The sequence below is a fragment of the Diabrotica virgifera genome, chromosome 7 (assembly GCF_917563875.1).
Source record: "Diabrotica virgifera virgifera chromosome 7, PGI_DIABVI_V3a".
NCBI classification, from domain to species: Eukaryota; Metazoa; Arthropoda; class Insecta; order Coleoptera; family Chrysomelidae; genus Diabrotica; species Diabrotica virgifera.
Window position 1 is genome coordinate 166,664,582 of NC_065449.1, and position 26,198 is coordinate 166,690,779.

Sequence of the window (26,198 nt, forward strand, 5' to 3'; positions counted from 1 at the left end):
ATAGACTATTAATTAGAATTAGAATTACACAAAGACTATATAGACTTTTTATCAGCAATTTATTTTTAAATGTTTTTATTTTATTATTCTTGGGTGCGACTCAATTGCACTAGACAAGAAATATTAATCATCCATTTATAAAAATGTTTTTGGCTGGAAATGGGAACGGATCCGGTCCAGTCAACAATATATATAATGCACAAATGAATCAACCCTCAAATACAATGATACCAATGCAACCAAATCATCAATATATGCAACAACACAACTCTGTATCAGCAGACATGATGCACTATGATCAAAATCAATTCCCGCTTCTTCCAAATATGTACACTTATCCATCTAATTTACAAAATTTATCCTTACCTCAAATGAGCAAAAACTCAGTTCCTCCACAGCCAGAGATACACTCAAAAACTTTCGAAGAAGGAATAGACTATTCCCTACCGTTCTCGTCAAGTGACGATGAAAACATGGAAAGTGATGCAAATGTTTGTCCGTGGCAACAACTAAAAGAGTCGAGATCAAAAAGAAAACGTAGAAAAATAGCAGAAACTACTGAGCAAGGTGCCTCAGTAAGCACATCTAATAGGTTTCAAACTCTCTCAGAAGAAAACGCAGATACAAACCAAATCCATACCAGTAAAAGAAACGATGACAACCCAAATACTCAAACGAAAGATCCCAAGCCGCCCCCTATCTATGTTTACGGAGTAATAGACTACAAAGCAATGACTGACTCTATAGCGCAAGTTACTGAAGATGAAACATATTATACTACCACTCTTCCTGAAAATGTTGTTAAAATAAATGCTAAAACACCTGATTCTTATAGAAAAATAATAAATTACATGAGAGAAGAAAAAATAGTACACCATAGCTATCAACTCAAACAAGAAAGAGCATATAGAGTCGTCCTAAGAGGTTTACACCATTCTATACCCTTAGAGCAAATAAAATCTGAATTATTAAGGCAAGGCCACACAGTCAGAAATGTTTTAAACATCCGGCACAGAGTAACAAAAGAGCCCCTACCATTATTTTTCGTCGATTTGGAACCAAAAAACAACAATAATAAAGTTTTTAATGTGGAATTTATATACAATACCAGAATTAGAGTAGAAGCTCCGAAACACAAGAACACCATTGTGCAATGCACTCGATGTCAGGCATACGGACACTCTAAATCATACTGTTATAAACCTTATGTGTTAAATGTGGAGGATCACACAACACCAAAAGTTGCACAAAGCCGAAAGACACACCTGCAACATGTACTCTTTGCAAGGGCAACCACCCAGCGAACTATAAAGGCTGCACTGTTTATCGAGACTTATTAAAAGCAAAGAACAGGAATAACGACACAACTGGACCTAGAAACACACAAGGATACATAAATCCCAATCCAGCACTGCACCAAATGACTCAACAATATGCGCAAAATGGAATGAATTATGCTCAAGTAACCTCAGGAAACATCAACAGACCAAATAATGGTGAAGATTTAACACACATGATGTCAAGCTTCTTAAATGAATTCAAAAATCTATTTAATCAACTTCTGAACCAAAATAGCATGATCCTGAACATGCTAACAATAGTCATTAGTAAAATAACAAATTAATGGCTCCATCAATTAGAATAGCCGCTTGGAACGCCAACGGGCTACCAAACCATGTACAGGAAATCACAGCATTTTTAAAAGTAAATAAATTAGATGTTCTTCTCATCTCAGAATCACACTCAACTGAAAGAACAGTAGTAAAAATCCCTTTATACACAACGTACCTTACTCATCATTCTGATGGAACTGCTCACGCAGGAACAGCAATTATTATTAAATCTTCTATTAAACACTATTTCCTACAAAATTACGCCATACCTAAAATACAAGGAACCATACTAAAAATAGAAACATTTACATGGCCACTTGCCATTGCAGCAATTTACTGTCCTCCTAGACACTCCATATCAATTGAAGAATACGAGACCTTTTTTCAAGAACTAGGACCCCGATTTATAGCAGCTGGAGACTGGAACGCCAAGCACACCGTATGGGGATCGAGGATTATAACACCAAAGGGTAGAAATTTATTAGCGTGCTCGCAGAGAAATAATTTAAACTTCCTTTCGACAGGTCAGCCAACGTATTGGCCGACCGATCAAAACAGGATTTCTGACCTGCTAGACTTTGCCGTTATCAAAGGTATCTCAAATATACATTACAAAATAGAACCCAGTCTTGATTTAAGTTCAGATCACACAGCAATAATCATAACACTAAGTACAAATGTAATTTGGAAGGAACCTGTGGCAAAACTCTGCAATAAAAGAACCAACTGGGAACAATTTCAAGCTATTATTAACACAAATATAAACTTAAAACATCGTATTAAAGAACCCCATGAAATAGAAAAAGCAGTGCAACATTTAACAGAAGTAATACAAGATGCTGCATGGAAGTCAACTCCAGATGATAAAAAAATTACCACTCATGATCATAACATTCCTTTACAAATTAAAGAAATTTTAAATGAAAAAAGAAGAGCTAGAGCCAAATGGCAGCGGTCAAGGAATCCCCGGGATAAAACACAATTAAATCGGTTAACACATCAACTGCGTACAGCTTTAATCCAGGCCCGTAATGAGACTTTTAAATATTACATCTCCAACTTAACACCTAATGACCATTCATTATGGCAAGCGACCAAAAAATTCAAGAGACCAATAACATCTATTCCACCAATTAGAAAATCGGATCTAAGCTGGGCAAAAACTGATGAAGAAAAATCAAACACATTAGCACTACACCTCGCCCAGGTATTTAGTCTACATACAGAAGTCAATGCTGAAGATGAAGAAGTATACACATTTCTCGACGCTCCTTGTCAATTATCACTACCACTGAAACCATGTACACCAACAGAGATCTGGAAGGCGATAAATAAAATAAACCCTCATAAGGCTCCAGGTTATGACTTAATTAATGGTGATGTACTAAAGCATTTGCCTAGAAAAGCGATAGTCCTGCTAACTATTGTATATAACAGCATGATAAGACTGTGTCACTTTCCTATTCAATGGAAATACGCACAAATAATTATGATTGCGAAACCGGGCAAACCGCCTACAGAACCCTCCTCCTATCGTCCTATAAGCCTTCTACCAGTAATGTCAAAAATTTTCGAAAGACTTCTTTTAGTCCGAATTCTCGAAAGAATAAACATAAATAACATAATACCTGACCATCAATTTGGCTTTCGACAGAACTACTCAACAATACAGCAGTGCCATAGGATTGTAAATTATATAAAAGAAACTTTAGAGGGAAAGAAAATGTGTGCGGCAGTATTCCTTGATGTGGAAAAAGCATTTGATAAGGTGTGGCATACAGGCCTGTTGTATAAAGTGAAAAAGAATATGCCTATTATATATAGGCGATTTTTCCAAATCAAAGTAAATACCTCACTTTCCAAATATCATCCTATACAATCCGGAGTACCTCAAGGTAGTGTCCTCGGTCCCTTCCTTTATCTCCTTTACACTGCTGATATACCTGCTGATGATGACATTACTATGGCCACATTTGCCGACGATACAGGAATCCTTACATCAGACGATAACCCAGATAGAGCTCCTAACAAACTGCAAAACTATTTAAGTTCACTTCAAACATGGTTAACAAAATGGAAGATTAAAGTAAACGGTGAAAAGTCTTCACAAATTACGTTCACAACAAGAAGGATCGACTGTCCACAGGTTCATATTAACAACACTCCTATCCCCTTAAAATCAGATGTCAAGTACCTGGGACTCCATTTGGACCGAAAGCTGACATGGAAGAACCATATCAAAACCAATAAAGCTCAACTAAATTTAAAAGTCAGACAAATGTATTGGCTGCTAGGTAAAAGATCCCAGTTATCATTAGAAAACAAAGTATTATTATACAAAATTATACTAAAGCCGATATGGAGTTATGGTATAGAGTTATGGGGCTGCAGCAAACCGAGCAACACTAAAATACTGCAAACTTTTCAATCAAAGACGCTGCGCATGATAGCGAATGCACCATGGTACGTCTCCAATATAACTATCCATAATGACCTTGGGATACCATTCATCGAAGATGTTATTAGACTACAGGCAACCAAAGCCCAAGAAAGAAATTTCGCCCATGAAAGTCAAACTATTCAACAACTCTACCAGCCGCCACTTGTGGGAAGAAGACTGAAAAGGACATGGCCAGAGGACCTAACTGATTAGGTGTATTGGAGAACCATCGATGGATGGTGCCCAAAGCATGCCAGGGTTCAAGACTTTGCTACTATTTGCTAAATACTCTGTGTTGTAATTGGAGTAGATTGTAAATTTGCACTTAATAAAATGAAAAAAAAACTGAATTTTGTAATTTATGTCAACTATTTAGCTTTTGAATGGAGTTCAAAAGATCAAAAAAATCGTGATTTTTGTAATAATTAAAAAACGGGCTTGAACTCTAGGCAGGTAACAGGTAGGTTTTCTTCCTATACAATAACTAAGAAAGTAGTCAGCTACCTGAATCTTTGAGTGTCCCGAGAAAATCCTTACTACTCTGGACTAAGAAGATACCTCAAGGAATAAAAGTTACATGGTGCTAACGTGCGCTTTTACCCTGGGGGTGGATGCCAACCCTTCTCGTAGGTGAAAATTATTTTATTAAAAATCTTCCCAGAAATCGATTTGGCGACAAATTCTAAACAAAATTTGTCATATACATAGTTATTAAAAAACAATACGTCGGATGTATAGTTCCGCCTCTTATCCATTTTTTCCATGCATCTTTTTTTTGTAGTCTCTTTTCGACTCAAATTTTGGCATAACTTTGCGCGAATAAATTTTTGCCTTGATAAAATTATCTCTTTTTTGTGTCCCAATAACCGATTTGCGACCCAATAACCGATGATGATGCTTCAGTTACGAGCTTCACGATTCTCTCTACAGATTGGGTGTGAAAGGGAAATGTAGCGATGTCAATGATTTTCTCAGGAGATCCGAAAATAATATTTTTTAAATCCTCTACTTTCAAACCTTGAAGTAATGGAGGGCAAGTTATTTTATTGTTTTGTTAATTAATAAAATCAATATAGTCATCTGCTTCAAAATTCATTTGTGGAATAATAAAAGGTCGGATTTTAGATGAATTATTATTGGCCTTAGTTTTTGCATTGAGAATGCGACGAAGTGCAAGCTCTCTTATATGCGGGTGAGCGTCATGCAGCAATAGCAGAAGATTTTCCGGATGTACAAAATGGGCATGTTTTTGAATTGCAGGGTCTATAAAACTTTTCAAATTTTGCTCTAAGTATCAACTACGCTTAATTGTTTGTAAAACATGCTTTGCACCATTCACACATAATGAATTGCATTTGATCTGAAACCATAAAGGAACATAAACCGTGACAATAAATTTGGTCAGTTCCTTTAATTCTAATGTTCGATTTTCAGTGCTAACATAAAGACGTATAATACGTTTCGCCAACGTTAGCCATCGAGAATGACTTAACTTTCCAGGGCTTTGGTTTAATAAAATCACAGAACATTCCCCTATAGAAATTGCGACACAAATTTGAAGCAAATATATCTAATCGGCACTTAAGTCAATTAAATGTACTTCTGGTAACTCACAGTCCGGCATATTTTCGCAATGAACTATTTGATTTCCTATAGTTCCTGCAAAAGCTCTTGGACTTTGAGTTTGACCGTCAAGCTTTTGGAAAAGATGCCGTAAAGCAATTCATTAGTGTGAATCTGACAGATAAATCTTTGTAAAGGGCGGCTTAACTTTAACTCTATGTATAGTTGAGAAATTATACCATTTTTTCTTCACGTATTTACCACAGTTCCGTCATATCCTACTACCACTAGTTCTTCTAGATTTTACCTATAACTCTCTGAAAGTTCACAATACTTTGATAAATGCTTAGAGCAGATCCAGAAAGGGGTACTGTGTGACCTAAAAATATGGAGCCTGGCTCTTGAACTAATGAAATGTGCTGTTCAAGTGCGGTTCTTCTGTGTGGCCATTAATATTTTCGATAACGAAGGTTTTATCTTTCCTTCCGTTAAAATATTATGTCCTTCAAAGTTTCGGGGGAGTTTTGCATAAAACCTTTTCTTGATTGATCTCTTGCTCTTCTCAGTTTGTTTCTTGAAAGTCCAAAGTCGCAGCACCCCCGCACCCCGAAGATGGGACTAATAGACTAAACAAACCAGGGCCGCCAGGACCGGGCTTCTGTTAATAATACCAAAAAATTGTTTCTTTTTCGTTTTTCAAAAGCCTGTAGAGGACAGAAGGTGTAATTTTATCCAAAAGTCGTAATAATACTTCCTTATTGTCGTTACTAAAGGTAAATTTTGGTGGGTATTCCAATTTAATTTGTCATTTTTTTATTTTGTGATTATTACTCCAACATTTTTTTTTTCGTTTTTCAAAGGCCGGTAGAGGCAGAAGATGTAATTTTATCAAAAAGTTGTAAAAACACTTTTGTATTGTCGTTACTAAAGGAAACTTTTGGTGGGTATTCCAAATCAATGTGTTAATTTTTTTAAAATATTGCGATATAGTTCCACCCTAATGTTTAGTTTTGGGCTACCTGTTGCATCTTCTGATTTTTAATAACCTAAAGTCGGTTTTAACTCCATCTAACGACCTAATTTGTGGCTAATTAAGCATATTAATTACATATTTTAGTTACAGTAATTAAGATATTCTAAAAACCAAATAAGACAGAGTATTTCATGATTTAGTTTAAGAGTTTTGTTAAAATTAATATGAACAATAAAAAATAAATGAACTGGAAAGTGCATAATATACAGAAGAAACCTTAAATTATTTTAGTGACGACAAATTTAGCATGGTCCTGATTAATATTCGTTCCATAAGATATAAAAGTGATTAATTATTTTACTTTCTAGCTAGAGAATTTGTATTTCCACCGGTAGTTGCGGTTACAGAGCACTGGCTTGAATTCAATGAGACTTTTTTTTTAGAAAAATATACCAAAATTACTAGGTATGATCGTATAGGTTCAGCTCATGGGGCACCCTAATTCTTTCCACAAATAATGATTTTTCTCTGGTAATAAAATATAACTTTTTGTTAAGTGAAGCCTTCTTTGAGTTTTCCTTAGATTATACTAAGAATCTAAATCTTTACATTATTTGGATTTAGGTATAGATATATGAATCCTGAACTAGCCAAGGTATCCGCATATCAGCCAAGAATATGCGTTTACTACTGTACATCAAGAAATGGAACATCAACTAGTCTCCGTCGCTGAATATATCACCAAGTATATAACAACCTATCTAAAACTTGTCAATCAAGCTAAAAAAGCCTACTATTAAAATTAAAATCCTCTGGGAAGCTCTAGAAGTGTTGGAAAAGAGAATTGGTCCATAATAAACGATCTTCTAAATAAAACTAACATAGCTAAAACATTTTTCTTTCCAAACCTTTAAAATCGAAATAAATATTTCGCTAGCGTGGGTAAAAATATAACATTCACTACATATTTTGCCACAGCAAAATCTCATTTTCTATCTTCCTAATTCAAGAAAGGTCTACAATTCATTCTTTAAAAGACCAAAATTGAAAAATCTGAACTGATCCAAATAACCAATATTATGGTTATGGTATATAGGAGCAGGGCCAACTTGTGAGCCTTTAGACACTTAGACCTCCTACGGCGGGTCCATTATTATATCACTCTTATCTTACGGACCAGGTCCATAAGAACCAGATCTTCGGCGTTTATGGGGCCCAGTCCCATGCTAATCCTTCAGAAACCTTATGGCTTCACAGCCACATGTCTCTTCTCATCTGGTTCGGCTGCATAGATGTCGATCCCAGAATCTGCCACCTCCGATAGGCCAATTCCGGGCACTACCAGAGAACATTTAAGGAGGATTCCTCCTCCTCATCACATAGACGGCACCGTGAGCCCTCCGCCAGTTCAAGCCGATGAAGGTGCAGTCGGAGCCTACAGTGGCCGGTGAGCATACTGACCACCAAGGAGTATCTTCTACGATCCAGAAAAAGCAGTTGGGCTGTAAGACTTTTGGATGGCCCCACTATGTAAAGCCTGGCCTGTCTCATACCTCCACAACTGGCCCACGAGTCCTAGAACCTCCGTAGAATAAGCTTCTTGAGACTACCCCGACCAGCACTGAAGGGTACTCCAATCACAGGTTCGGGTCCCACAGGCAGAGCGGATGAGCCCCTTCTTGCCAGGGCGTCAGCCCGTTCGTTGTTACCTTTCACACCTGTGTGTCCCGGTACCCATACCAACCTAACCCTGTTGGTTATAGCAACATCATCCAAAGCTCTCTTGCACACAAGAACCAGCTTAGAGCTGATCTTGGGAGCTTCAAAAGCCCTTAGTGCTGCCTGGCTGTCAGAGCAGATAGAGATGAGTAAAAGGAACAGTTCGGGCTTTTGGTGGAGGCGCCCCAGGTTATTTCTTATGGGAACCAAATGAAATCGCTAAGGTCCATTCTGCTCGTTTTTGACGCTTTTTGAGGTGAAGGCGCGGATGACATCCTTTTGTGGTCGTCTGTGTCTTCTGTTAGCGTATCTCTGTAGACGTCTGTACGTCTCAGGTACCCCTCTGTGGTCATCTGTGCCTTCTGTTAGCGTCTCTCTGATGACGTCTGTACGTCTCAGGTATCCTCTGTGGTCGTCTGTGCATCCACCACAAAAAGCGTCAAAAAGAGGCAGAATGGACCTAAGCGATTTTATTCGTTTTCCCATAAGAAATAACATGGGGCGCCTCCACCAAATAGCCAGAACTGTTGCTGCCCGTTTACTGAGATGGTCCTGCCTGAGCAAGCCCCGTCTGTAATATATGTAATCAATAGTATCAAAAGTAAACCATCCTGTAGTACTGATGAATTTCCCAAATCTCGATCCGATGTTATGTTTAAATTACAAAAAGAGCAATAAGGAGTCTGGTTAGCCTCAGAAGAACAACATGATATGTTGTTACATATAACATCAGATCGAGGTTTGAGAAATTCATCAATACCACAGGAATATTTGCTTTTGATACTATTGATTGTATGGATCAGTTCAGGTTTATCAACTTGTCTTATATAGAATGAATTGTAGACCTTTCTTGAATTAGGGACAAATGAAATGGGATCATATTGTGGCAAAATAGTTGATGTTATTTTTACTCATATTAACGAAATATTTATTTGCACACAATACCTCACAATATCTTACTATTTTATTGCAGATATTACTTCAAATATGACTAGATTTTAACAATTCCATCTTTATATATTTTAGAAACTGTTTGCTTAATCTGTAAACACCTACATGTTTTTCCAGCAAGGCCTAATTATAGTATTTATGACTACTTCACCAGAAATTCAACTTTTGATATCTATTTGCTCCTCCCGTCCACTGAGTTAGTAAAGAAATATATACTACATTCTGCAAGCAAACTATATTATAACTAATTGAAGAGTCTCAGATGCAGAATCCACCAATAAAATAGTAATTTAAATCTGAGACTTTTCATGTTGAAAGTTCTTTCTGGTACATCCTTAATCTGCGACTTTAACAATTTATAAGACTACAGACGACGAATATAGGAAACAAAAAGGATTCCTTGCAATCACATTCCGTTTTCATTCGTCTCGGAAAAAGACAGAAGAGGAACTTTCTGTTTTTGTTTTTTTTTGTTTTCTATATTCGTCGTCTGCGGTCTTATAAATTGTTAAAGTCGCAGATTAAGGATGTACCAGAAAGAACTTTCAACATGAAAAGTCTCAGATTTAAAATACTATTTACCATTTTAATGGTGGATTCTGCATCTGAGACTCTTCAATTTGTTAAGGGATGCCGCTGGATTGCGTCCCAATGGGAATTTGAATGATCTTTCAAATTCCACTTAAATTGATAGTTGAGCTGTTTTTCGATTCAGAGGAGTGCACGCTGGCGCTGTTGAAAAAGCCTGAAACGGTCGAACGATTGTGCATCCCTCTGAATCAAAAACAAGCAAAACCATCATTTACTACATTATAACTATCTCTCTTTACAACTTAAATCTGCAACATCTTCCCTTAAGTTTAATCTATCTATCTGAAAGAACATATTTAGTATTCAATAAAATAAAAGTTCTTAATAAGTAACTAAAAACCTTCTACACACGACCCGATAAAACCTCCCCGCACGACAAAATTAGGGGACTAATTTTGTCGGGGTCGACTCTACACACGTCCTGATAAAACTATCTGACAAAACGTTAGTAGCCAAAGCCAATGTGATTTTGTGTTGTAATCTCGAAAGTGCTCTGAATTTGTTTGCCATTGGCATCACATTTATATAAAATTATCATTTTACTTTTTTTTTTCTGAATCTAATGTGTATTATAATAAGCCGTATTTTTAAATTTCTAACGACATAATTGGAGTAAAAAAATGCAACATGTAAAAATATATAGCACCAAGTAGTAAACTATGTACTCTATATTATTATAGATCTTAGCATATTTTAACACGTATCTAATTTGTATCCACCACTTTTTAAAAGAAATCTGTATAGATTATTTTATTCATCCGTGTTGGTGTCAGAAATCAGGCCAACAACGCTACTCACGTTCTGACACACTAAATTTGTCAGGATGTTGGAATAGCAAGACCACCCGACAAAATCGGTGAGCCTTACTGTCAGGATTACTCATTTTTGTAGTGCGACAAGCCTACACACACATTGCTCCAACAGTCTAAATTTGTCAACCCTAACTTTGTCGGCCCTAACGTTGTCAGAGCATGTGTAGGCGGTTTAAGAATCTATGCACAGTACTTGTATTATATAAGCAGTGTTTTTATCTATATTTGGGTGTCATATGCAGTATGTAGCTTAAACTTTTCAGTTCCAAAAGTTGATCATACAATTTGGAATTTATTTAGATTTTGAATTTAAATTAAAATTTATGATTTATGTAATTTCAGTAAATTGTATTGTTATTGTTTTGTTTTTCTCAGACTCTTTGTAAGCTACAAAATTGTAAAATTTTCGATGACAATGTAGCATAATTTTATGTTATAAAAATCGTAGATCAAATTGAAAGCTACCTTAATGCAAACTCAAAGTATAAAAATTGCAAATATTAACATCTGTAAAGGCATAAAAGTCACAATGTAATAATTAGTTGAAGCAATAAAGCACTAAATCTCCGAAACAAAACAAAACGACAAGACGGATCTCAATAATAGGTCTGGATCCCGCGTATGAAAAAAAAAGTTGATTAATAGTAAGCTGAAAATTTGTTAATAGCTTAAGGGTGTCTAGTCGGATAAACTTTGATGTATGGGAACACTGGAACAGGGGTAGTTTTAATTGTGGAACAGGTTAAAAATTTGGAACGGTCAGACCACGAAAACGGCACATTTGTTTTGTCGGACAGAATAGACTTAAACAGAATAGACTTTTTGGCATGAGAGTTGAATCTCTGTTCGGAGAGTTTAAGTCTGTTCTGTCGGACAAAATACATGTGCCGTTTTCGTGGTCTGACCGTTCCAAATTTTTAACCTGTTCCACAATTAAAACTTCCCCTGTTCAAGTGTTCCCATATATCAAAGTTTGTCCGACTAGACACCCTAAAGCTGTTAACAAATTTTTAGCTTGCTATTAATCAACTTTTTTTTCATACGCGGGATCCAGACCTATAATTCTTTTTGCATTCGATTCGTGAATGCGCCAGGAAATTTTGTGACCCCTAGTCATGATATAATATTTAAAAAATGCATACAAAAAATGCCTTCCTAAAGTGCATCTCAAACATACAAAAAAAAAATCAGAACTTGTCAATTATCGGCGGAAATGAGTTCAATTTTGGTGCTCAGGGGTTTTTAAGGTCGTTGAAAACGAATATGATGTTGTATGTGATGTCCGGAGTACCTGGTGCCCAGAGTACCTTGTCTTGTGGAGTTTTCCTCAAATTCATTAAAACAGTCAAAAATAATTACTCGTGGGACTTTTGGAGCCGCTTACGACGAATATGACATTAGAAGTGATCTCCGGAGTACCTGGTGCCTAGGGTACCTACTGTTTATCTCGTCTTGTGGAGTTTTCGGCAATGAATTTATTAAAAATTAGTCAAAAATCATTTCTCGGAGGGTTTATGGGGTCGCTAACGACGAATATTACATCCGAAGTGATGTCCGGAGTACCTGGTGCCCAGGGTACCTACTGTTAACCTCGTGACTAACGGTTTTTGACTAATTTTTTAATTAATTTGCCGAACACTCCAGAAGACGAGGTAAACAGTAGGTACCCTGGGCACCAGGTAGTGAGATCATTTCCGATGTCATATTCGTCGTCAGGGACCCCAAAAATCCCAGAGTATTGAACTTTGACTAATGTTTTAATAAATTTCCCGAAAATTCCATAAAACGAGGTAAGCAGAAGGTACCCTGGGTACCAGGTGCTCCGTAGATCACTTCCGATATCATATTTGTCGTCAGCCACTCAAAAACCCCCAAGTATTGATTTTTCATTAATTTTTTAACGAATTTGCCGAAATCTCCAGAAAACGAGGTAAACAATAGGTACTCTGGACACCAGGTACTTCAAAGATCACTTTAGATGTCATATTCGTCGTTAGCGACCCCAAAAACACCCCAAGTAATAATTTTTAACTAATTTTTTAATAAATCTCTTGCCGAAAACTCCCCAAGATGAGGTAAACTGTAGGTACCCTGGATACCAGGTACTCAGGAGATCACTTCCGATGTCATATTCGTCGTTAGCGACCTAAAAAAACCCCGAGTTATGATGCTTGACTAATTTTTTAATGCATTTAAGGAAAACTCCACAAGATGAGGTACCCTGGGCACCAGATACTACGGAGATCACTTACGATGGCATATTCGTTTTCAGCGACCCCAAAAACCCCTGTGTAACCAAATTGAACTCACTAACGCCGATAATTATTGGCAAGTTCTGAATTTTTGTTATTGTCTCTTTGAGATGCACTTTATGAATGCATTTTTGTATGCAGTTTTTAAATATTATATCATGACTAGGGGTCCCAAAGTTTCATGGCGCATTCACGAAGCGAATACAAAAATAGTTATTAAAATCCGTCTTGTCGTTTTTTTTTTCGGAGGTAAGGCCGATTTTAGTGCGTTATTGCTTCGCCTAAATGCAGAGTTTTACAATTAAACTTTTTGTTTTTTCTAAAGACATAAAAGCTAACAGCCACCTCTATTTTTCTTACGCTTTTTGTTCGATTACTTTAAATATCTGCCATCGATATCACTCCACTAATTCTGAAGCCCTTTTCTGTCGATCATGTCTGCCTCCGAGAAATAAAAAAGAAAAGAAAATTCAAAGAAAATGGACAGCGATAACAGAGAAAATTCATCTGGATTATACCTTGTCGTGTGCCCTGGATAGTTTTAGTTGAGAGTTATTTGTGGAAAATGCCAGAGCCAGAAGGTGGAAATGTGAGTTCTGTATTCGAACGATGAAGGTTGCGCAAATAAAAAAATGTATCAAAGTAAATTAAATATAAAAATAGTTTAATAACTTTAAACAGCAAAAAACAATGATAATAATAGAAAGTAGATCATTTGTAAACAATTTATGCAGATTAATTTATACGGGGTTGACTAAAAGTTTATAAACGTGTAATTATCTTTTAAAGGGATGGTCCGAATTGTACAGAGACAGGGATTATATTATACGTATTATTTACAGGGTGTTTCATTAGTAATTGTCCATATAGTAACTGGAGAAACCTTAGCACAAAATACGAAGGTTTAACCTAAAACACTTAAATAAAATGTGGTTCCTTACTGAGTTACAGGGCGTTTTATCCATTTCATACTTGGCAGAAAGTATAGGCACTGTACAAACTACTAAATTACATTAAACAAACGTTTCTGTCTATTACCAGAGTGAATGGTTGACCCTTTCCAAATTCTATGCCACTGGCGGAATAGCTATTTTAGCTCAATTTTTGGATTCTACAATACCTTTTATGAAAATAATATACTCTTCATTCGTAACGATAAAGTCATTAGTTTTCGACATCTTTGAAGTTGAAAATGAAACGACACGGTTATTTTGATTAATGTATTGCGTCGCTTCATTTTTAATTTCAAATATTTCGAAAACTAATCATTTTATCGTTACGATTGAAGAGTATATTATTTACATAAAAAGTATTGAAAAATCAAAAAATTACACTAAAATAGCAATTTCGTCAGTTGCGTAGAATTTGGGAAGGGTCAATCAGCCACTATCCCCTGTCGTACGCCTCTGGTAGTAGCTAGAAACTTTTATTTATCTTAATTTAGTAGGGTGTACAGTGCCTACATCTTCTGCCAAGTATGATAAGAATACGCCAAACAGTTTTAAAGTACTGGGTACAAATAGTTTTTAAATTTTAATCAGATGAATCATATCATAAATTAATCAAAATAACTGTGCCGTTTCATATTTAACTGCAAATATCTCGAAAACTAATGACTTTATCGTTACCAATGAAGAGTATGTTATTTACGTATAAAGTATTGTAGAATCTAAAAATGACACTAAAATAGTAATTCCTCCAGTGGCGTAGAATTTGAGAAGGGTCAACCATTCACTATCTCCTGTCGTACGCCTCTGGTAGTAGCTAGAAACGTTTGTTTATCAAAATTTAGTAGGGTGTATAGCAGTCGCACTTCCTTCCAAGTATGAAAAGAATACGTCGAACAGTTTTGAAATGCTGTGCAAAAATAGTTTTTAAATTTTTAGAGAAAACACCCTGTAACTCAGTAAGGAACCATATTTTATTTAAGTGTTTTAGGTTAAATATTCGTATTTTTTGCTAAGGTTTCTCCAGTTACTATATGGACAATTATTAATGAAGCACCCATATAAGACCAGGGCGCAGAAAAATTAGATCCTTTACATCCTTTTTTTGACCGCTTACAAAGCGCCAGATAGATAGTTATTCTCCGTTTAGCACACAGAGAACGCCCTAATGCAGCGTTTCCCAGGTCCATGTCACCAGCCCCCCCTTTTTCGATTTGAGGGTAAAAAAAAGCTCATTCGTTTGTATTGCGTTAGTACTGGATTGTATCACCCTTCATTCGTTTGTACTGCCCCCACCCTTTTAAATCTGCCTGGAGGGGCTGGTGACATGCCCTTTTTCGATCTGGGGGTCCGGGATAGGTATGTTCGTTTGTACTGCGTTAGTATCGGAATATATCGCCCTTATTTTGTTTGTACCGCCCCCACCCGTCTAGATTGGCCTGGGGGGCCAGTAACATGCTACCCCTCTACTATGCATTCTTTGCCATCTGAATGTCAAAAATAGGCTATTTCGTTTGTACTGCGTTAGTACTGAATTGTACCGCCCTTATTTTGTTTGTACTACCCCTACCCTTCTACATTTAAAACAGAGAAGGATTAGTGCTAGGAGTAAGGACACAAAATCACAAACCTTGCACATAGTAACACCGTGGGTGTAAAATTTGGTAAATTCCTCAAAAATGAAACGAATTAAATTTTGAAACTGAAAACAGGCTTGCAAGCCACTCTCCACTCTCCATGGGGAATGGAAATTTACCCCCTCAGATGGATCTCGGAGTAGTAGCGATTTGAAAAATGGTACATGTATTTGTTTGAGGATATTTTGAACACCATTTTCAATCAGAAATCAGAGCAGCGACCTTGTCTTTTTCTACTAGGAAGAAATTTATCCATCCCCAAAAAAATTTAGATTGCAAAATTATTATGCAAAATCTATTAAGTGTATTTTATAGTCGTATATAATAAAAAATTCAATTATCTTTATTTTATTTCCCTACGACTTTGTTCCAAAATGAATGGTTTTAAAAACGATTGAAAAGTTTTCAACAGAGAGGTTGAAATTGTACAACGAAGAGTGCATTTCGGAATGCGCCGCATGAGATCTTTGATTTTCATATCGATAGCGTGTAAAACTGTAAAATTTATTGAGGGGTTGGATAAATTTCTTCCTAGTAGGAAAAGGCAAGGTCGCTCCTCTGATTTCTGATCGAAAATGGTGTTTAAAATATCTCCAACAAATACATGTACCATTTTTCAAATCGGTAGCGTAGAAATACTCCGAGATCCATCTGAGGGTGTAACTTTCCATTCCCCATGGAGAGTGGCTTGCAAGCCCGTTTTTCAGTTTCAAAATGTAATTCGTTACATTTTTGACGAATTTACCAAATTTTACACCCGCGGTGTTACTATAATAGTTTTGGCTAATTTTGTGTCCTTACTCCTAGCATTAATCCTTCCCTGTTTTAAATGTAGAAGGGTAGCATGTCACTGGTCCCCCAGGCCAATCTAGATGGGTGGGGGCGGTACAAACAAAATAAGGGCGATACAGTCCGATACTAACGCAGTACAAGCGAACATACCCATCCCGGACCACCATATCGAAAAAGGGGGGATGGCATGTCACCAGCCCCTCCAGACAGATTTAAAAGGGTGGAGGCAGTACAAACGAATGAAGAGTGATACAATCCAGTACTAACGCAGTACAAACGAAATAACCTATTTTCGACGTTCAGAAAGCAAAAAGTGCAGAGTAGAGGGTAGCATGTCACTGGCCCCCCAGGCCAATCTAGACGGGTGGGGGCAGTACAAACAAAATAAGGACGATACAATCCGATACTAACGCAGTACAAACGAACATACCCATCCCGGACCTTCAGATCGAAAAAGGGGGGATGGCATGTCACCAGCCTCTCCAGGCAGATTTAAAAGGGTGGGGGCAGTACAAACGAATGAAGGGTGATACAATCCAGTACTAACGCAATACAAACGAATGAACCTTTTTTTGACCCTAGAATCGAAAAAGGGGGGATGGCATGTCACCAGCCCCTCCAGGCAGATTTAAAAGGGTGGGGGCAGTACAAACGAATGAAGGGTGATACAATCCAGTACTAACGCAATACAAACGAATGAGCTTTTTTTTGACCCTCAAATCGAAAAAGGGGGGCTGGTGACATGGACCTGCGTTTCCCAACCGGTGGGTCGCGAGCGGATTTCAGATGGATCGCAGCGTGGCTCTTAAAGTGACACACACGCGAGTAATTACGCGAACTTATGGCTCGGCTCGACGACCTTTTTTGCGCGTGTGTCACCGCAAGTATTACGCGTACTTTAAGTCCATAGAGTAAGTACGCCGTCGATCCAACAAGTTTGAAATATTACTCCTAGCCTGGACCTCCCTTTTTTACCCTTCGCTTCGTTATCGAACGTATTCGCTTCGTATCGGATTAGTATAAGAAGGGAATACGTTCGATAACGAAGCGAAGGGTCAAAAATAGAGGTCCAGGTCCTCGATTTTTGACCCTTTGCTTCGTTATCGAACGTATTCGCTTTGTACACTAAACAGATACGAAGCGAATACGTTCGATAACGAAGCAAAGGGTGAAAAATCAAGGCCCTGTACGTGTATCACTGCGTCGAGCCACGAGCCGCGAGCCGTTATTTTATTGCGTTTAAGTTACACCTATATTTTCACTAATTAAGCAAATTGTCTAGAAATAATTGAATCGTTTATTGTTGAAAGGAGACAAGTTACATTTTATAAGTTTTTAGAAAGCCTTAAGAAACTATTTTAATCTATTATACTAAATTATTTTAGATTAGGTATTTGTTTTTGAAAAAACCTACTTATTTATAGGCCTACCTTGTATTAAATTATAATAGAGCAAAAACAAATGGTATATTTCACATCGTAATTTTGACAGCTTACCACACTTACAAAAAATCAAATTATTCTTCTATTTATCATTATTCAGCTTATCGAATATGAGAAAGTAATTCTAAGGATGCAGGATAATTTGCAAATAACTTTTTACTAGGTCTATTACTAATTTTTTAATAAATTGTCTTCGTTGTTTAGTATATTCCCTATTAGGGTTATTGTCTACGTTTGGTAAGCGCCTATTTATACTGGCGATATTTAGGACCCCATAAAAAAATTACAACTCCGCCTGCATGACGGCTGCACGAATTGAGTAGTTTAGCTGTTATGTTGCCGGTCCCAAGCCCGGATAAAGGAGCAAGGGGGAGGAGTAACAACCTCGTAAAAAAACCAGGTTTCATCTGGCCCGGATGATAGCACCCTGTAGGGGCCCCTGCCTAGGGTACAGGCGAAGCTGCTGCCTTGTAGTTAGATGCTGAACCATCAAAGGCTAGAGGAAGAAAACCTTGACAACAAATCACCTGGTCCTCCAGGTTGGGGGTTGAGGCATTGGGCTAACTCCTCAATACTCAGAAAAATTCAGAAATGTTAAAAAGCCAAATCTACAGCCTCGGAAAGAATGGAATAAATCACGACGACTTAAGCTATGAAAATGGATCAAGAATATAGGAACATGGAACGTAGAGGGTCTCTCTACAAAAATCAATGAAGTAATGCATGAAACAAAGAAGCTCAATATGGACATAGTGGTGTTAACAGAAACCAAGAAAAAAGGTACAGGGTCAGAAAACTTAGGGCATTACGACAATTTCTATAGCGGCATATCAAAAGAAAAAAGAGCACAACAAGGAGTCTCAATAATTATTCGTAAAAGCTTAAGAAGATATGTCACCACTTGGGAAGCCATAGATGAAAGACTAATTAAAATAAACCTAAATATACATGATCATAAACTAACAATAATAGGTGTATATGCAGTTAACGACGATGAACTGGTTAACAAGAAAGAAGAATTCTACGAGAAACTAAACCGAGAAATAACATCGATAGGATATACGAGGGAATTAATCTTGCTTGGAGATTTTAATGGCAGGGTCGGAAACAAACAAAACTGTAAAATAGTTGGTCCTTACGGAGAAAACATAACAAATGACAATAGGACCAGACTCATCACAATATGCGAACAGAACCAGCTCCGTATTACAAATGGATTCTATCAACATCGAGAAGTACATAAATACACCTGGGGACAGAGAAAAAGGAATCTAAAATCTATAATAGATTACTTGATTGTACGCCAAAGATCAAATCTTAAAATCTACGACGTAAGAGCTTATAGAGGTGCAGTTTGTGGAAGCGATCACCATTTCTTAAAAGCAAAAATAATGTTTTTAAGAAGATGCCAGAAAGAACAACCAGTAGTTCTCTCAGAGATGGCAGAAGATATAAGATATAATCTTATAAGCCTCGAACAAGATAGTGTAAAAATATTGTATCGAAACAGACTGAACGAGAAGCTTAAAAACCTAAATTTTCCTAAAGGAAAACTAAAGGTTTCTATAGGGCGGCCTTTCATATTGGTCATGATTGAGGGCCAATCCCTTTGTTTGGGACTGAATCGCTCCCACAGCCGTACGAAAAAAAATTACATATATGAACGACGGTGGTCTATTAGAACAATTTTTTTAAATAAAACGATATTTTTTGTAAAATGTAATATGAAATGTAAGCGTTCATTTTTATGAAACGTATGTACTAAAAATACGGAAATAACTACCGTGTGTCACCGACGGCGAGCCGAGAAAGCCCGCGATCTTTAAACCCTCTTACAACATGCGTTCTTAAAGTTTGCGCGTCTGTCACCAACGGCGAGCCGAATAAGTCCGCGATCTTTAAACCCGCTTACTTAAAGTTTGCGTGTGTGTCACACGCTTAGCAGAGTAGCGTACAGTGACCGTGTTCTTTATTTTTTTTCCATCATCATGGGTGAGGGATGGGTTCCGAATATGAAAAAGCATCAGAAGGTGGGTCGCCAAATATAAAAGGTTGGGACCACTGCTCTAATGGATTTCTGTTCGGTCTGTCATACTGTCACAGGCGACATAAGAACACATTTTGTTGAATACATGGGCGCACTATAGACCCTAAAAATATATGATTGTCACACACTATTAAACATTAATCTTTAACTACAACATTAAGCGAATGTTTTTAGAATTTTAGATATTACTCGAAATAAATTTATTTTCTTTTTAGAAAGGTATATTTCAGTTTTAATTAAAAATCTGGCTTTTATTCTGCTTAGTATACTAAAACTCCATCGAAATATTGACAATGAACTAAAACCAGACTACCAATATAATATTGGTGGCAGTGCATTTTAATAATGGCGTGAAAATGCATTTCCACAAAAGTTGGCTAGAGTACAGTGATTTTCACATCCGATTTTATTAAATTTTATTTAGAATATTGTTTGAAAATCATTTTTATGAATGAATACATGATTAAAGCATTCACCGAATATTATTTTTCAAATCACAAGAGCTTGGGTATTTTTTAATTGTAAAGCTGTGTATAAAACAGAATAGATGGGAACAATATACTATAATAATATATTTAATTCGGAATAGTTTTTAAAAGGGAATAAAATAAACGTACCTATCCTCTTTTGTTTACCATGCATTCCAATGAAGTTATATTTGGTTGGTATTGTACAAAGTAAATATTTGTAGATTTTATAAAATAGTAATTGGTGAAAAATCAAAATAATAATTGTTAATTTTTTTATACACATAGTTTCAAAAGTTATGCATCACCCCTCGTATTCACGATGTTTACGCTTTTATAAATCCGTATATTTATCACATATTTAATGGGCCTTTTTTATAAAAAATATACCATTTTGGTTTTATATTTTATTTGATTACCCATTTAATTGACCTGGTTTTGCCAAGGTGCAAACATTTGAAAAATTTATTGTGGTGAAATTTTTGAAAACGTGATTAAAAATGAATCGTACTTTAACTTCTGAGTTAGACGGTATAAGAATTATAGATTTAGTTGAAGAAGGCCATTCACAGCGGTTCGTGTCGGAAAGAGTGGGTGTTTCTCAGAGTGATGTCTCAAGGATATGGAATAGGTTCCTGGAGACAAACTCGATACGGAATAGAGCTCGGTCTGGTAAACCCCGAGTTACCAATGATGGACAGAATAGATATGTCAGAATTTCCATCTGTAGAAATTCTTCTATGGCTAATACCAGCCCTTCAAAGAGAATTCAGGCATGCTACAGGAGTCAGAGTATCGTTGGCTACAATAAGAAGAAGAATTTTAGACTCAGGTTTGAGGAGTCGTGGACCAATACGAGTTCCTCAGCTACAACCTAGACATGTTTTGGACCGCCTCCAGTGGGCTCAAGGACACATACAGCTCCCCCAACAATTTTGGAATTTGGCGCTTTTTTCAGACGAGACCAGAATCTGTTTAAATAGTGATAACCGGCGAATTCGTGTGTGGCTAGTTGTGCAGCTCTTGTTGGCTCTCGTCACACACAAATTCGCCGGTTATTACTATTTAAACAGGTTCCTCTCTCGTCTGAAAAAAGCGCAAAATTCAAAAATTGTTGAAGGGAGCTGTATGTGTTCTTAAGCCCACTGGAGGCGGTCCAAAACATGTCTAGGTTGTAGCTGAGGAACTCTTATTGGTCGACGACTCCTCAAACCTGAGTCTAAAATTCTTCTTCTTATTGTAGCCAACGATACTCTGACAGCTGTAGAATGCCTGAATTCTCTTTGGAGGGCTGATACAGATATAGAAGAAATCCTACAGATGGAAATTCTGATATATCTATTCTGTCGCTCATTGGTAACTCGGGGTCTACCAGACTGAGCTCTATTCCGTATCGAGTTTGTCTCCAGGAACCTATTCCATATCCGTGAGACATCACATCACTTTAAGCCATCAGTACAACACTAAATTACACGACAACCGCTTCCAAAAATTGAAAGAAGCCATAAAACCTAATAAAACACCCTTCTCTAAAAATAATCTGCAGGCGCATTTGTTTGGGTACCAGTGGAACCATAAACAACGGAAATATTTTTCTCAATTCAAAGAATAACAAAAATTATATTTTAAAATGCAAATATATTACACTGGGTATAAACCTTATCTCATGAAAAGCCACGTTTCAAATTTTTGCGATACAATAAAAATATAAAAATGTGTATCACACTAGATAATCTATGTGTACCTACCCATTGATAGTAGAAAGGTTAATCTTTATGGTAAAGAACGACCAGTGAGATTAATAGTCGTGAATTGTCTATCAATCCTTTTGATTCCGTTGGTATCTGGGATTATAAAGTGTATTTTATCCTTAGAGTAAGTGTGAGTCCTATGGCTACATCTGGAAAATATAATATTTGAGTTTGAGGTAAGTCTGCCCAACCCCCTATTATGAATTTCTAGGTCAGCGCCTGTGGCCTTGCATCCAACAAAATCGTAAAATTTGACCACAGAGAGACTGGACTTTCTGCTTCAGTACTGCAGAATTATTGACAAAACTTAAAATATGGTTGTCAGCAAATCGGATTAACAACCAATGAATATCAGTTCGTCTGGTAGAAAGAGTCCAAAATATCACCTATTTGGACGTTAAAGTTAACTATATCTTGGATATAAACAAATAAATTAATAAGAATACGCAGTGAAAAAGCCAGATGCGCCTTCTATAAGCTAAAGGAAATCTTATCAATAGATATATTTCATTTAATATTAACATCAGATTATTACGATACTAGGTACACATTTTCCACATTTCTGTATTCCATGAAGAACTGGACCCATACAGAGACACTGATGAAAAAATTAGTGTCCTTTGAGATGGTGATCTATCGACGAATACGCGAATATCAATTAAATATGGACGATTGCTATCAAAGAGATAGGGAATAAAGTTTGCGATTTTAAAATATAAGAATATTTGTCTACTCTTCGATTTTTTGGGAATAACTAGAAACTATGCATTTTTATTACATATTTTATACAAAATGGATTTATTTATACAAAAATTATTAACATTTATAAAGAACCGAAATTTCTGACTTGTTCTGCAATTATCTAAGTAACAAATAAGGATGGTCACATGTGGAAAACGCCAGTTTGAAGGTGTTTATATGATTTTTATAAGTTTTATGTTTCTCAAATTTTTTACTGATAACAAAAAAGCAAACCTCTATCGATTCTTGATCTTAAGTTTGTCAATAACTGATTATATCAAAAAAATCGGCTACAGGAAACATATAGGTTCTTGTTTTAGTCTCAGTACTGTTTTGTTGTTGTTTTGAATGCTGTTGTGATGTTGTACCCATCTCACCTTCTTTTTGTTTTTCCGATAAGTCCTTTACGTATGATATTATTGTTGTCATCTTTAAATCAATTCTGGTGAACATTACTGAATTGCCTGTATTGTTTTGTTGTTTCTTTCCTAACCTTCTGAAATTCCTTGTTTATAAATACCAACCAATTTAAACAAACTACTTAGTGATTTAACCCTTAACTACAGACATCCGGTATTTTTTACCGGCGGGCATTCCCAAAATGTGGACTTCGTGGTAACCTCACAACTTACAAGTTCATGTGTCTCTGTACCTCTCGGGCAGTTTGTATAACAATGCTAGTCAAAGCGTGTATTGTGTATTGTCAATATTTTCTTTTCTGGTACACATCAAAAATCTTAACCGGTAAAAATTACCGGATGTCTGTGTTAAGGGAGTATTTTTATATGAGTACTATATTTGTAAATCTGAAATGTTTACATTATTTTTTTGTGTTTTTGGGGAAAAAGTAAAGAAATGGACTGTGGAAGACATCCTGGACCTTCAATGAAGGTTAAATTTGAAGATAAAAATTTTGAGGCCACTTTGCAAAAATGGAATTGCCATTTAATTTTATTAAAATTTTACCCCTTGCAGATTTTTTTTCATGAATGTAACAATTTTCGTGGATGCTATTTTATATTTCCTTTGTGATTCTATGTTACGTTTATTTGTTAAAAAAAAGTTTAAATTTTTGTCCATAGCATTTATGGCCGTTTGTTTCAATAGACCAAAAATGTTACCAAAATTCTGGTTTAATAGATTATTCTTCAAAAATCTTGTATTATATTATTAAAATCACTTATTTTACCATTTTTCCCATATCTAGAGACTCCATAAAAACACATAATGCAAAACGTTTTTGTTTTTTATTATTAACTTTATATTTTGACTCTATTTTATAATGACCGGTAAAAAATACCGGGAGTCTGTAGTTACGTGATAATATTGGGATGTCTGTAGTTAAGGGTTAAATGTAAGCCGACTTATCTTATAATACCTTAAAATACAATGTTATTCAAATGAAAACTTTAATATAACAATGTCCGAAAAATATTTAAGTAAACTTTTAGTTCAGAGAAATAAGGAAAAAAAATATCCTGTTGGTGACACAACCCCCTCCAGGCCGAAACCAAATTTTTTGAGTAGTATGGACATCTATACTAATAACCTATGTTTCCTGCAGCCGATTTTGATGATATACATAGTTATAAACAAATGAAAATCAAAAAACGGTAAATTTTCGCTTTTTCGTCTATAACCAAAAAGTTAAGCATTTTAAACAAATTTGAGAGTGAGAAACTCATAAACCGTATAAAAAGCTTTAATATGGCGTTCGCTGAATATGTCTATCCTCATTGGTTGCTTAGAAAATTGCAAAATAAATAATAAATTTTGAGTTTTTATAAATATTCATAACTTATGTAAAAATTAACTTAGAACGTTCTTATTACACGTAATGCTGAGACTTCTGGTGCTTAAATCATACCCAAAATTTCAAAGCAATTGGTCAAATAGTTTAAAAGGTATTTAATTTGTTTTTCCCAAATTAATTTTTTTGCAACGCTATAAGTCAGAAAATGATGGAAGTTACACTAATACTTTGGATAGTTTATGAAAGAAGAAGATCTATACTATTAATTTAATTAAAAAAAATTACAAAAAATAATTCTAAATACTACAAAATTATTTTGCACAAACATGTGAATTAAAAAAGGGGAGGCTAACTTCGTACCTAATTGTCCTAGGACAATTGGTTTTCTTTCTAAATGTGTATAAAAATTCAGCCTTTCCAAATATGAAAAAATAATTTTTCTACGGGTAACGATTAAAAAGCTATTCTAATTGTAAGTAAGCAAATAATCGACGTGTTTTTGCAAAATAATTTTACACTGTTTAAAATTACTTTTTGTCATTTTTTTTAATTAGTCCAATAGTATAAATATTCTTCTTCCATAATCTGTCAGAAGTCTTACTGTAACCTCATAATTTTCTGACTTATAGTGTTGCAAAAAAAGGAGTTAGTGAAAAACAAATTAAATAACTTTTAAACTATTTGACCAATTACTTTGAAATTTAAAATATAATTTAAGCACCAGAAGTCTCAGCAATTCGTGTAATAAGAAGGTTCTAACTTAATTTTTACATAAGCTATGAACATTTATAAAAATTCAAAATTTATGATTTATTTTGCCATTTTCTAAGCAATCAATAAATATAGACATATTCAGGGAACGCCATATTGAAATTTTTTAGACGATTTATGAGTTTCTTACTCACAAATTTGTTTAAAATGCTTAAATTTTTGGATATATACGAAAAAAGCGAAAATTTACCGTTTCTTGATCTTCATTTGTTTATAATTATGTATATCATCAAAATTGGCTGCAGGAAACTTATAGGTTATTAATATAGATGTCCATACTACTCAAAAAAATTGGTTTCGGCCTAGAGGGAGATGTGTCACGAGAAAAATCATATTCCTCTGGACTATTTATACAACTTCTAAAGGGGTATATTTTTTAAATTTATTTAAAATTCCTATCGATAATTAAATTTAAACATATTTAAATGACTATCTAACAGATCAGAGGTACCCAAAATAAAAAATAAACGATGTTCAGAAACCGTTAACACATTACAGAGAAATAATGACAGCGTAGGTAGAGAAAGAGGGATTGACTGACAGCTTGAAAGGGAGATAATATAACTCTCAAATTTTCTCTGGAAGTTTTCTGGTGAAAAATCAAGATCAAGGTTACAAGGTTTGGTGCCAAATATAACAGGACGATTTACGACTACAAAAATAATATTTTTACTTACTACTTTGGAGTTGACGGACCGAAACTTGAAGATGTGAGTCAAAGACCTAGAATAAAAAAAATGTATTTTAAACTAAATAATTTGTATTAAATAATATTTGTATAAAATACGTTATTATAAGAATACGTGTGTTATTTCCACACTTATATAGTCCATTCTTTCACGGTTTTTGCTCTAAATTTTAAAGAACCGCTTGGATTGACATGAAATTTGGAATGCTTATAGCTCACATGTCAAAGAAAAAAAGTGATATTGTGCC

General features: G+C 35.6%; 1 protein-coding gene across 1 annotated transcript in view; it reads right to left on the bottom strand.

Moving 5' to 3' along the window:
- Positions 1-25,987, bottom strand: part of LOC126888665 (uncharacterized) — a 219,495-nt gene extending 193,508 nt beyond the window's left edge. Inside the window, exon 1 of the mRNA XM_050657027.1 lies at positions 25,940-25,987. The gene's annotated coding sequence lies outside the window, so the exon portion shown is untranslated. The remainder of the gene's footprint in view (positions 1-25,939) is intronic.
- Positions 25,988-26,198: the final 211 nt, after the last annotated feature.